Source organism: Pteropus alecto, unplaced genomic scaffold (assembly GCF_000325575.1).
Source record: "Pteropus alecto unplaced genomic scaffold, ASM32557v1 scaffold313, whole genome shotgun sequence".
NCBI lineage: Eukaryota > Metazoa > Chordata > Mammalia > Chiroptera > Pteropodidae > Pteropus > Pteropus alecto.
In genome coordinates this window covers 2,141,576-2,155,170 of record NW_006434832.1, presented here as the reverse complement: position 1 = coordinate 2,155,170, position 13,595 = coordinate 2,141,576, and the positions used below count along the sequence as shown (strand labels likewise).

The window sequence follows — 13,595 nt, the reverse complement described above, 5'->3', positions numbered from 1 at the left end:
AAAAAAAAAGTTTGGAAACTATTGACATGAGCTTTTTAATAGAAATGGGAGAGAGGAAGTTTGAATGCTTCCTTGAACACTTTGAAGAAGAGTGGTGTGCCTTCTCACGTAAACTGTTATCACTAAAAATGGCAATGTGGAATGCTTTCCTTTTAAGTAATAATCTCCATTAAAATTTTTAAATTGAAGTTACTAAATGAATGTCTTCATAGAGAAAATGGAGATTAAGTCACAACTGCAGGAAACTTTTTATTGCTGACTCTTCAAATAGCAGAGTTGAATTTATTCCAAAACTAATGAAATAATAGTCCAGTAAAATTAATGCTGTGTAGTGGTTAAGAGCATTGACTTTGAAGAGGATAAACTTGAGTTTGAATCATGACACTGCCACTTGGTAGTTCTGTGATTCTGAGTATGTTAACTCTCCCTCGGCCTCAGAGATCTCATAGGGTTGTTTGAGGGTTAAATGAAATGTAGGTAACTTGCTTATTGGGTTGGCTGACTCATAAGTTACTAGTACAAAGTGGTTGTTACTGTTATTGCTTTTGTTTTTGTCCATTACTAATTCAACAAATATCGAGCTCCTAGAATTAACTACATGTTTTCTATGTGCTGCAAATACACTAAACAAAAACAGACAAAAATCCTTAACCTCATGAAATACTCCAGTGGGTGAGAGAAAATAATAAGTGAAGTATGCAGTATGTCCTATAATGTTAAGTGCTGGGGAGAAAAATGCAGCAGAGGAAAGGAATGGGGAATGCTGGGGAGTGCAAGTGGAATTAAGCCTTGAGGCATTCCAAGGCTCAGAGATAAGATAAGGAAGAGACTAGGAGGAACTGACTAGTGAATAGAAGGAAAACTACATATATGACTTGTGGTATGTGTGGAAAGCAAGTGAGGAACTTTTTTCAGAGAGGAAGGAAGGATCAACTGTGTTAGATGCTGCAGACAGGTCAAGTTAAAGACTGAGACTTAATCATTGGATTTGGCGGAGGTGGGGTAAGGTTGTTGGAGAACTTTGTGAGTCTTTTTGTTAGAGGGAGGAGAGTGAAATTCTAATTGGAGCAGGTTCAGGAGAGAACAGGAGAGAAGGAATTGAGAAAACCATTAGAGATCACACTTTCATAGAATGTTTCTGTAAAGGAGAGCAGAGAAACCTCTGAAAGGGACTCTTTCTTAAGGAAGAGCTATTACAATATGTCTGTTGATGGGAAAACTAATGACAAGAGAGAGGAAAGGAGAGAATTGGTGGAACTATTAATATTGAGACAGTGGATTTTCAGTGCTTGGTTTGTTTTGTTATGGTATGCATTTGGACTATATACCATTGCCATGATCTTTTTAAAAGAGGAAGAATTATAAGTGAAAATTAACTATCAGACTGTACCATTTTTCTCTCATTTATTCCTCAGACTGCCTGAATTACCAAAATACTAGAAAAGAAAAAAAAAAGAATAAGAAAGATATTTGGCAGGATTCTCATTGACAGTTGAGTCTTGTGTTGTTTTGTTTATTAGTCATCATATAAATCTAAATTGTTTTTGAGAGATTGAGGAATTGATATTGGGAAAGCAGGAAAACAATATATTACTGTCAAGTATAAGGACGTAGTTTTTGGTCATGCCTTGATGCTTTTAAACAAAACATCGTGGAGAATAGTGTTTCCCCCTCTATTCTGGCTGTTTGCTAGCCACTGTGTCATGACATCTAAGGGTGTTATAAAACAATTCTTAAGTATAGAGTGGCCTCCTGAATTCTTTTTATCTGTGAAGTAGCAAGCTTGACTTGTTGATATTCACAGTAGCTTCTTCTGGTCCATGCCTAAAAACTAATGTACTTTTGAAGGGTTCATATAAACTTTCAACTTTGTATGGAGGGAGACATACAAAGCATACTACGGACTCCTTGGTTCCAATGCCAGTTTCTAAATCACAATCATCCTGACATATACAAAAGTAAGCTGCATGGAAAATAAGATGAAATAAATTGAGTTTGGGAAATAAACCACTTTATAACAGAATTGCTGGAGTTCTGCCAAAGTCGGAGACAAAAGCCATTCTATCTTGGTTGCTCACAAATGTCAGCAATGCTTGCCATTAAGCAAGCATCTTGGCCATCACTTTTCAGCCTTTTGGTTGAGATTAAGTGTGAAGCATTTTGCCTTTTATCATCTTGAGGTACTGGATTTGCCAAGCAAGTTTATTCAGCAAATTTTTGAGTGCCCAGTGTGTTCCAGGTATTTTTCAGGTCACCTGGGTTTCATTGGTGAACACAAGCTCTTGCCCTCATGTAACTTACTTTGTAGTAGCAGATCTAGATAGCAAAGAAATTAACAGATGAATCATTTTCTGATATTGGTAAATGGCAGTTAGTTCACATTTATGGTAATAAGATTTGCCTTTCAAGTTTCTGAAGAAGAGAGAATCTTAACAGGAACTGTGTGTTTCTGGATTAATTCAAATTACCTTTATAATCTGTTCTCCCCTCACCCTCCTACTCTCCCAAGAAAGGTGGGCACTAGTAGTATATTTACCAAAGTATAGAATGTAAAAAATAAATAATGTCAATATTGTTGCTTACCTACATTCTATTCTAAATTATCTACTGCGTTCCAAAACCAAATATGAAACTTCCTTTTTCATTGACTTACTGTGTTTTCCTGGCCAATTGTCTTGGTTGAATCATGGCTAGAATTTATTCAGTCAAGTTTCACCAGATTTTCTGAATTTAGAATATATCTTACAGTTGAGATTTACTTTTAGTGTAGTACCGTTGTCTGTTTTTGCCCCTAAAAGACTGTTTTTATGTCACTAATACCTTAAAATTAGTGGGTATAAGAAAAACAGTTCAGTAAGATAAATTCGTTTGGAAATAAATGGGAATGAGACCTATCAGTAAATAATGAAAGGTTTTGAATTGCCCAAACTGTTGATTTGACTTTATCCTCTAAATATTAGAAAAATTTTAGAGTTTTGATCAGCGAAGTGTCATAAGCCATTTTTGGAAGATAAATCTGCATATAGTTTATTTTAGTTGGAGTCAGAAAGATGAACAATGCTGGAAGAAATAATAGTCTAAAGGCTCTAAAGCTCTGTTGCCGCAGTAGATTTTAAAAGTAGTCCTAAGAATCACTAGGGTGTGGTAAGTGAATCAGAGTTGGGAGGACAGAGAGCTTTGAGAGTGAGAGAGTAGGGTTATCTTCCATGGAGATCATCAAAGCCTGAGATAAATGTTGGGTAACTTTCCTGTATCATGATTTCATTGTAATATTAGGACATATCATTATAAGTTGCTTGTAATGCTATTTATTATGTATTTCATCATAATACATAATAGGGGTCTGGTATGGTAGATGTTAGTAATTAGTTAAGTCGATGAAGAAATACTAAAGTGGACAATTTTTCGAATATGTCATTACATTTATTTTGTTCCCTGCTGCGTATGTAAGGTAGATGTTTATGACTTAAGGTAAAACAATAGTTTTCTAGATTTTGAGATTTCAGATCAATAAAAATTTAAAAATAAATCGGGAACAGTATAAGGGTTGTTTTTTATTTTGTCAGGTAAAGTTATTTTATAAATTCGATAGGTCACAGTAGTGATGGTATTTAAAAAAAAAAATGCCATGAAATTTTTTAGATTGACTTTAATAACACTACCTTTTAATTTTTAAAAAATAGCATTTCTTTTTAAATGGTTTGGCAATGTTCTGGCATGTTTTTCAAATTTCATAGTCTGTGTTGGAGTATAATTATATATAGGAGGGTTGCTTTGGGCTAAATTTTAAAGTTAGCTTCTATAGACTTCCCGTGGTCCTCCACTATTTCCTCTTGTACTACACTTAAAGTCATATAGGACATTACACATGAGACATTCTCTTATAGTCTGCTGTGGTAACATTTATGGTTAAGGACTAAAGAACTAAAATGATTATGAATCATTATTAAAAGCGAATATTTGATATCAAATGGGATATGTTCTTTATTGACAGGGAGTTCTTAGATAGACTTTGCAAGCCCAACTGTTTAGTACTAGTCAAACTTTTGGGAAGGAGCAGGAGTGCCATATGGCAGGGGTCCCCAAACCCCTGGGCCACAGACAGGTACCAGTCAGTCGCCTTTTAGGAATCGGGCCACACAGCAGGAGGTGAGTGGCAGGCAAGCGAACAAAGCTTCATCTGTATTTGCAGCCATTCCCCAGCGCTAGCATCACCACATCAGCTCCATCTCAGATCATCATCAGTCGTTAGATTCTCATAGGAGCACTGGTCCCTGGTGCCAGAAAGGTTTGGGACCACTGCCATATGGAAAATGTGGTTCCTTGGGAATTAAAACTAAGAGAACTCAGAAATCACCCAGTGCTTAGAACAATAACCTCTAAACTTCTGTGAGCATTGTAAAACACATATAAAATAAACTTTGAAAGGGTGAGATAAAATAAATAGAAGTAGGAGCTAATTTTTTTTTTAATAAACTGTCCTCAATCCAAAAGAATTTTTTAATACTTTGAACTAATATTTGTGATTAACAGAGAATGATAAATAGAGCTTTACTTTGATAGTGGATTTTTAGCATAAACATTACAATTGGATTTTTAATGGGAATTCCTTCAGAGAATCAATGTCATTATAGTATTAAGGGAACCATTTCTCCAGGTATTCAAGTATTCTATCTGTTCATTCTTAGATATTTCCTACATTCTTGATATTTTTGTGATATGAATGAGGTCTTCTCTGTTGGTATTATGTTATGAGTTGATTTTTAAATATTTATTTTGAACACTTTTCTGAACTCTGTTAAGTGTTTTGGTTGATTATTTTTAATATTCTTAGTAGGCTGTCACCAGCAATTTGGCACCTCTTTATACACTTCTTCCTTTTCCTTGTCTTGATGCACTTTGAGAATACTATTAAGAAATAATTGGTCATAGTGAAGCATCTCATTCTTCATTTTAATGGCAATACTTTTAGAAAAGTTTACTGTTGATTTTGATGTAACTTCTTAAAACGAATTAGGAAACTTAAAACTATCATTTGCTGTGGTCTGGAAAAGTTTAAAGGTTTTTGAAGAAGTATCAATTTTCTTAAAATTCATTGGAACTTAAGGTTAAAACCATCTGAGACCAGCATTTATTTTACAGAAAGTTGTCCATTGCTCAGTTATTTTCAAATTTACCCATATAGAATTTTATAGAAAGCATTCATAAATTTTAAATCCTTGTCTTCTGTTTCTTGATTAGTCTTGTCAGCAGTTCTATTTTATTGGTCATTTCAGAGATCTGTTCTTTGCTGTTAATTCCTTCTTCCCTGTGGTCTTGCCCGCCTCCCCACTTTGTCTTTATTCTGATGGTTAATTTATTTTCTGTTTTTTTCTTACATGATAATAAAAGCATTTAACTTTTTAAATTTTCTTTTCAGTGTAGTTTTGGATGGCATTCCACAGCCTTTGACGTGTGAAGTGTTCCTTTTGCTATTTGTAGGTTGCCTTTGAGTTTTTGAGTTCTTTTTCTCAAGAGTTAAGAACTGAGTCTCCGAATTCTAAAGGGTTGGTTTTTCTCATTAAACTTTTTGTTAGTAATTACTAATTTTTTATAGCATTGTGGTCAAAATGATGTTTCAGTGGTTTCTGCTTATATTTGTTGATTTAAATTTTTTTTTCATTGATGTCTAATACAAATTTTATATGATTATATCCTCATAGTGACTTACGGCTCTTTTTTCAGTAGTGTTGCCTTCTATTTTGCTTTCTTGATATTAATGTTATATAGTGTATGTGTTTTTCTCATCCATTTACTTTTAGGATTTTGTTTTCTACATGTTTTTTGAAATATCAGAGCAGATTTATGTGTTTTTTTAATCTCCTGAAAGTTTGATTTTAATGGGGATTTTATTAAATAGAATAGCTTTTAATTTTACATTGTTTTGAAACCAGATTTTAAAGGCTTGTTTAGGCTTATCTTCATTGTAATATTGTTTACTGATAGTCCTTTTTATACCCTTATATGCCCATTTATTGAGTTCTTAATGCGGATTTATATTTTTTCAGTGATTAGAGCAACAATTTGATCATGTTTCATTCATGTTCTTAAACCATAACTTTTGTCCCTTAAAACTCTGTTCCTAGGGAAAAGGGTGAGCATGTTTTCTGTTTTGTTTTGTTACAGAATTAGATGCCAATATTACTTTCATTCCTTTATTTTGATAACCGATTCTACTCTGTGCTGTCCAATGTGATAGCCACTATCTACATGTAGCTATTTAAAGTTAAGATTAAAAATTCAATACCTCATTGCACCAGCCACATTTCCAAGTGTTCAGCAGTCACGTGTGACTAGCAGTTACTGTATTTAGTCACACAAATATATAACATTTCCATCATTGCAAAATACAGCTCTGTCAAGTTTTCTTCTGTAATAGCTTTGGTTTTTGATTCCCTTAAGTTTGTAGTTGCCTAAGTATACCAACTATCTTTATGTTGTTTTCTGTCCTTTTTATCAAGCTCTTGCTACCTGCTCCATAACATTATTGTGGTTATTAAATTAGATATAGGAGATGATTGACACAGCTTGGCTGCACATAATAAGTATTCAGATGTTAGCTGTTAACTTTTCTCATTGTTTTCATTCCTTTGGTTCTCCCATACTATAAAGGAAAAAGATAATTAAGTTTGTTGCCCACATCCTACTTTAATTTTCTGTATCATCAGTTCTGACCTGTAATTCTCTTAATGTGGATTTTAATTCTGCTACCATGGGTTAAGATTTTCTTCTTTTTGGATTTTATGTTTCCTTTTCATAACCATTTCGTTGCTCTTTCATCTTACCCTGTTACTTTATAATAGAGGCTATGTTATCTTTTCCTGTATTGGAGAATCCAAAAGTTTCATTGTTTGATCAACTTTATTTGATAGTTTACCAGAGGTGTATTCTTTCTGAATTTCTCAGATTTGCTTTTTTTCCTTTGTTTTGCAGTTTTCTACTCATAGTGTCCATGCTTTTTCTTTCATCATTCTTAAAAAATAACTTGATCCATCCAGACTTTGTGTTTGTCAATTGAAAATTTTAGTAGCTGGCTGTATTAGTTTCCTATCACAGTTATGAAGGCTAGAAGTCTGAAATCAAGATGTCAGCCTTTGCTGCCTTTTGAAGGCTCTAGGGGAAGAGTTCTTTCTTGTTACTTCCTGCTTCTAATGGTTGCCAACAATCTTTAGCATTCCTTGGCTGGTGGCAGCCTCGGGGTCATCAAACACGATTGTCTTCCTGTGGGTCTGCGTGTCTGTATTTTCACATGGTCTTATAAGGACACCAGTCATCAGATTTAAGGCCCACTCTGATCCAGTATTCATGTTAAACTAACTATATCTGCAAAGACCCTATTTACAAATAAGGCCACATTCTGTGGTTCTTGGTGGGCAGGAATTTTCCAGCAGAGTCTGGGGGAGGAGACACTATTCTACTCCATTAACATTGGCTTTTGATCTTTGTTTCTGCTACTCATATGATAATTGAATCCTTTTTTTCAATTCTCCATCTGGAAGATAGATTGATAGGTGCTATTATCGATTCCTGGGTTTTAGCAACTCACATACTTAGCATGCCTTTGCTCAGAAATAATCAGACTTCCGTTATTCCCACTGCCAGTTTTCTGGGGGCTCTTCTGCACCATTGAATTTATTGTGTGACGAACTTCAGATCCGTATGTATGGAAAAACGTACCAGGTTTTATCTGCCTCCTCCCCTATATTTTTTTTAATTCTGTAAAGGATAAAGAATGATATAACAAACATCTATGTAATACCACCCTAAATGTTAATATCTTGACTTTTTTCCTTCATGTATTTTTTTTTAATATTTGAAAGAAAATTACAGATAAACAGTGTTCTTTTATTTTCTGTTATCTTTACCTGTTTCCTTCCCCAAAGGTAACCGCTGTCGTGAATTTGGTACGTATACTCCCAGTTCAGGTTTTTACATTTTTACTATGCATACATGTTTCATGAGCAAAATGCAGTATTGTTTAAATTTTATATAAAAACTTAACATAAATGCTGTCATGGTGTGCATATTCTGCTACTTGGTGGTTTGTGGTTTGTTTTGTGTTTTTTTTTTACTGTTGTGTTTTCAAGGTCTTCATGTTGATATGTATAATTTTAGTTCAGCTTTTGTAAATAGTCCACATTTTCTTAAAAAACAGAGTGTGTGTGTGTGTAAGTATATCAATATCCTGTTTGTTGACTTCAGGGTTCTAAATTTAGTTCATATCTTGGGCATATTAATTGTGTTAATATCTGTTGTATCCTTTGGTCTGCTTTCTATTTGATTTCTGAAATATATGTAATTTGTAACATTGTATAAGTTTAAGGTATACAGTCTGTTGATACATGTATATTACAGTGTGATTGCCATTGTAGCCTTAACTAACACCTTTATCATTCTACATAATTATCATTTCCTTTTTGTGGTGAAACATGAAACAGTGGAAAAAGAATAATTAATATCTAGCCTCTTAGCACTTTTGATGTTTATAATACAGTTGTATTATCTGTAGTATACTGTGTATTAGATCTCCAGGACTTATTTATCTATTAGTTGCAAGTTTGTGCCTTTAAACAACATCTCTCATTTCTTCACCCTCATTTCTGATTTCTTAATTTCATGTATATTTATGTAATTCCAGATGACTGGTTAGGTACATACAAGTCCATGATTGTTATTTCTTCTTGTTATTTCTTTCCTCGTTATGTTGTTTCCCTTTTGACTGTTAATGCTTTTACTTTAAATAGATTTCTTTGGTAAGTACTTGCTAGGTATATCTTTATCCATCTCTTTGTTTTTACTTTTTCTTGTGTTGATTTGTTTTAGGTGTGTTTTTAAGGAGTGAGTTCAATCCATTTACATTTACTCTGATTACTATTATATTTGAAATCATTTCTCTCATCATTTTTTTTCAAGCCTTAGCTTTTCTTTGTTCTATAACACCTTTTCTGCTGTCTATTGGCTTAGTTGTATGTTGTTTTCATCTCTAGCTGCTTTGGGAGCAAGACTTTAGAATGCCTCTTTTTAAAACTCTCACCTTTCCTTTCCAGTATGTATAATTTATCTTTATTATTTAGTTACCTCGTTTTTAAATCTCTCCAAAATTAGTCATTTTTAAGTTCATATTTACATTTACCAATACTTTTTCCATTCTTGTTCACAGTTGCTTCTTTCATCTCACTCCATCTTTGCCAAATATATTCTTGAGTAGCCTTCAATGATGTTCTGTGAGCTGTAATGTCAATCTATATGTATTAAAAACATATAGAATTATGTTTTGTGTGTGAATATATACATATGTGTATTTGTGAATACAGTTATATATTAACTCTATTTTTGGATAATGAATTAACTGCATGTAAAATTTTCAGTACTTTTATGCTATTTCGTTGCCCTCCACTGTTTCTTTTTAATGAAAATTCTGATGTCCCATTAAATGTTTCTTTATAGGTTATTTGTATCTTCTCTCTGGTATCGTAAATGCCCCAGCCCCCTATCTTCCTTTTTATATCTTGCAATATCGAGGGATATATTTAGGGTATGAACTAGTTTTTAGCCACTTAGGGTCTTGGTGTGTCCCCTCATTCTAAGAGTTCTTGTCTGTCTTGAGTTTTGACATTTTTCTAGGCATTAATTTCTTTAATTCTTTTTAAATTATGGAATATATTAGATTGTTATGGATCTTCTCATTTTCTTTTCTATATCTCTTAATTTCTTTTTGTATTTTCCAGTTTCATGTCTTTGTATTGTGTAGTCTTCCCTGACTGTTCTGTTTCTCCTATCCATCAGGTTTTTCTCTAGCTGTATTTAGTTTATTGTTAAATCTGTCAGTTGGGTTTTTTACTTGAATGTGTGCTTTTTATTCAGAAATTGTGGCTACTTTTAGAGACATCTTTTTTTCCCATTCTTTTCTGTTTTTGTTTTATGACTTTCATTCCTTTACCTCTTTGAACAATTTTAATATACTTATTCTAAAATTTTTTCAAATTATTCTATTTCTAGCTTGTTGAGGACAAAGTCTTCCTATTTTTGCATCTACTGACTGGCTCATATCAGTCTGTGTTCTTGTGTAATTTTTCACAGTGATCTCATCTAGGGCAGGGGTGGGGGAGGCATATTTTCTGTAGGAGTCTTATGATCTCTGGGCTGTGGAAGTGTCTTTAAAGCAGTTTTCTCTTAGCTTCTGGCAATGCCTCAGGAATGTGTGTGAATTTTGAATGGCAAATTTTTAGCTTAAGGTCCCTGAATATACATGGGTAATGTGAATTTGGACCTCTTACCTGAACATGGGTTGGGACTGGGCTGTCTATTCCTCTTAGGTGACTTTCCACAAAGGTCCCCAGCCTAGGTGTTAAACTCTTTGCCACGTCCTTGGCTAGTTGACCAAGACTTTCTAAGCATTGCCTTGACTTTGAGTTCTCTTTCTGTTTCTTGCATCTTGGAATTTCCTACTTTGATTGAAGCTATAGACCCTTTAGCAGTGTAATAAAGTCTGTGGACTCAATAAATTTTTAATATTTAAAATAAAATGCGGATTATCGGGGAAACAAGTATGTTGCAATGGTTATTAGAATGACATGTATTTCTTCATTAATGTATTAAATAACAAGGTTTAACAGTAGGTGTAATAACTGTCATGATTTTAAAGTACAGTTCACCCTCAAGCAACATGGAAGTTAGGGACACTGACCCCCTTGCACAATTGAAAATCCACTGATAAACTTTTGACTCTCCAAAAATTTAACTACTAATAGTCTACTGTTGACCAGAAACCTTCTTGGTAACAAACAGTTGATTAACACATATTTTATATGTTATATGTATCATATGTTCCTAACAGTAAACTAAAGCTTCTAGAGAAAAGAAAATGTTTTAAAAAATCATAAGGAAGAGAAAAATAAAATGTACTATATTTATTGGAGGAAAATTTGCATATACGTGGACATGTTGTTCAAGGGTCAGCTGTAGTGATTAAACATAAAGAGACTTGGAGATAATCTGCCATCACTGTAACACGATGGGTGAATCAATTTGGAAAACACTTCATGGCACATCCTCCTCTCAAAGATCCACAAAAGATGTTAAAGACTTAAAAGTCTTTTTGTTGAAAAGAAGAAAATCTTTAATTTGTTTCCCTCACTTATTTGACAGGGGAACCTTTGGGTGCTTTATCAAGTGATACTGATTAACCATGCTTATGAACTACTGGGATTTCAAGAGAAACATTTCAGAACATCTGCTTTCTGCTTTGTAATCTCTTTGTAGGTGGTGGTTTTACACTTGGCAATACTGAAGTAAAAGTTTAGAAATGAAACTTCTACCCACCGTTTTTCACTTCTTAAAATCTCATTCTTTAATTATAACTAGGTACAGTAAATTATTTTAAATATCCTAAAGTAAATATAAAATATAGAAACTTTATTTGCAGCACTGATTTATTGATCTCATTTTATTATTTGCAAATATAGTCTAAGTTTATAGAAAAATAAACTAATAAAAGATCAAATGATTAAACATTCTTTTCAGTATTTAATACACTTACATTTAAGTCTCATATATGTATCTTAATATCAGTAGTACTTGGTATTTTAGATGCTGCATGTGAAGTGATGCCAGTTTGTTTAACCATTCCACAGTTTATTTTTCACTATTATATACAAGGTGAACCATGAGCATTTTGGCACAAAGTTTAAAGTCTTTCCCAGTTCCATTATCATCTTAGCCTAGTTTCTTGGGGATCTAAGAAATATTTACCAAAGTAAAATAGTATATTGCAACTTTAGGCTATATTGAGATTGAATCAGGTTACACCATCTCCAGGGTTGTGGGTGATTATTGCCACTAGTAATGCTGTTAATTTTAGTGTGATTTCTTACTTGCCTTGATCTGATCAGAGACTATAAAAATTACCAAGATTCTCTAAAAATGATTTTTAATTTGTTTGAATCAAGATTCAGATAAGGTCCATACAGTCTAGTGAGTCTTTTAAATCTAATTTTATAGGTTTCCTCCTTAAATCTTTTTTTCTTGCAATTTAAACATTTTTATGATATACTTGGGTGTGATTTTTCTTTGTGTTTTCATTCTGCTTGGGTTTTGCTGAGTTTCTTAAGTCTGTGGATTGGTGTCTAATCAATTTTAGCATGAACTGGGCCATTATGTCTTCAGATATTGTTCTTGCCCCATTCTCAATATCTTCTCCTTGGCCCCTAAACAAGTACATTGAACTTTGTCACAGTGCGCTGCATGCCCTTTATGTTCTCTTCTGTATTTTCCTTTTTCCCCCTCTGTTCCTTAACTTATGTAGTTTCTATTAACCTATCTGCCACTTCTCTTATTCTCTTCTGTTGTGTCTCATGTAAAATTAATCCATTGAGTTCTTAAGTTTCCATTTGATTCAGCTATATATAAATTATAAATATATGTATTTAAGATTTGATCTTTTCATTTTTTCCCATATTTTTCTGAACATATAATTTTTTTAAAATCTTTGTCAGCTGACTTCAAATTTTAGATAACTAGGTGCTCTGTTTCTGTTGATTGTTTTGTTTTCAGTCATTATTAGATATTATATATTTAAAAGATTTTAGGAGCTTCAGTGCTCTCTTGCCAGAGCAGATTCTCCTTCCCCTGCGAGGCATGTGGAACCGGGGCTGAAAACTTTCATGCAGATTGGGACTGAGCTGAGTTGCAGCTGGGTTACAGTTTTGAGGAGGCTTTGTCCCTCTCTGGTCCATTTTTAGGGCATTGCCTTGTTTCTTAACCCCTTCTTCCAGCTGAGAGCCTAGTCTGTTGACCAGTGCCCTTTCCCCTGAACTCTTAACTCTAGTCTCCTCATAAAAGTGAGACTGCCAAAAACTCCTCTCTATTTTTCAGAGGCTTTCTGCTTAGTTTCTTAGCCTCCTACCTATCACAGCTTCAGAATTTGCCAAATGCCTTGTGTCATACTTAGTTTCCTGTCCTTTCTTTTCACTGGGAATTGGCTCTTCAAGTCTTTAATGCTGTCTCTTCAGCCCTACAGAAACATCAAAAGCTTTGCTCATTTCTCTGTTCCCAGAAGTGGCCATCTACCAAGGCACCAAATTCCTAAACATCTTTTTCCAAAATCAACATTGTCCTCAAGAAGTAGCTCCACATTTCCATGGTTCTTCCCTCTTGGGAAGATGGCTCCTCAATATTGTCATTGTTTTAGCATTTCTCTTCATCTCTTAAAGTTTCTTGGTTTTTTTTGTTTTTTTTGTTGGGTTTTCTTTTTTGTTTTTTTTGGTTTTTAATAAAACTGGTCTTTCTAGTTATTCTTAGTGGGAGTGCTGGTTTGCTATAAGCTATCCATCATACTCCCTTTTCTTATTTATTTTTTGAGAAAACTGGGTTATTTATCCTTTGTATTCGTGGCTTACATTTTTTTTTAAATTGTATCTCTGCAGTGTAACTTTCTTGCCTCTTAGCATAGCTAGCAATGTTTTATTGGCTGTTGGACATTTAATTTTATGTGGTTGAAGTATATGGATTGTGTTATCTTTCTTTAAAGAGGTTTTGTTTTGTTGGCATAAGTTACT

At 33.6% G+C, this 13,595-nt stretch overlaps 1 protein-coding gene across 5 annotated transcripts in view; it reads left to right on the top strand.

Moving 5' to 3' along the window:
* Positions 1-13,595, top strand: part of KANSL1 (KAT8 regulatory NSL complex subunit 1) — a 160,957-nt gene that overhangs the window by 127,695 nt on the left and 19,667 nt on the right. The gene's annotated exons all lie outside the window — the stretch shown is intronic.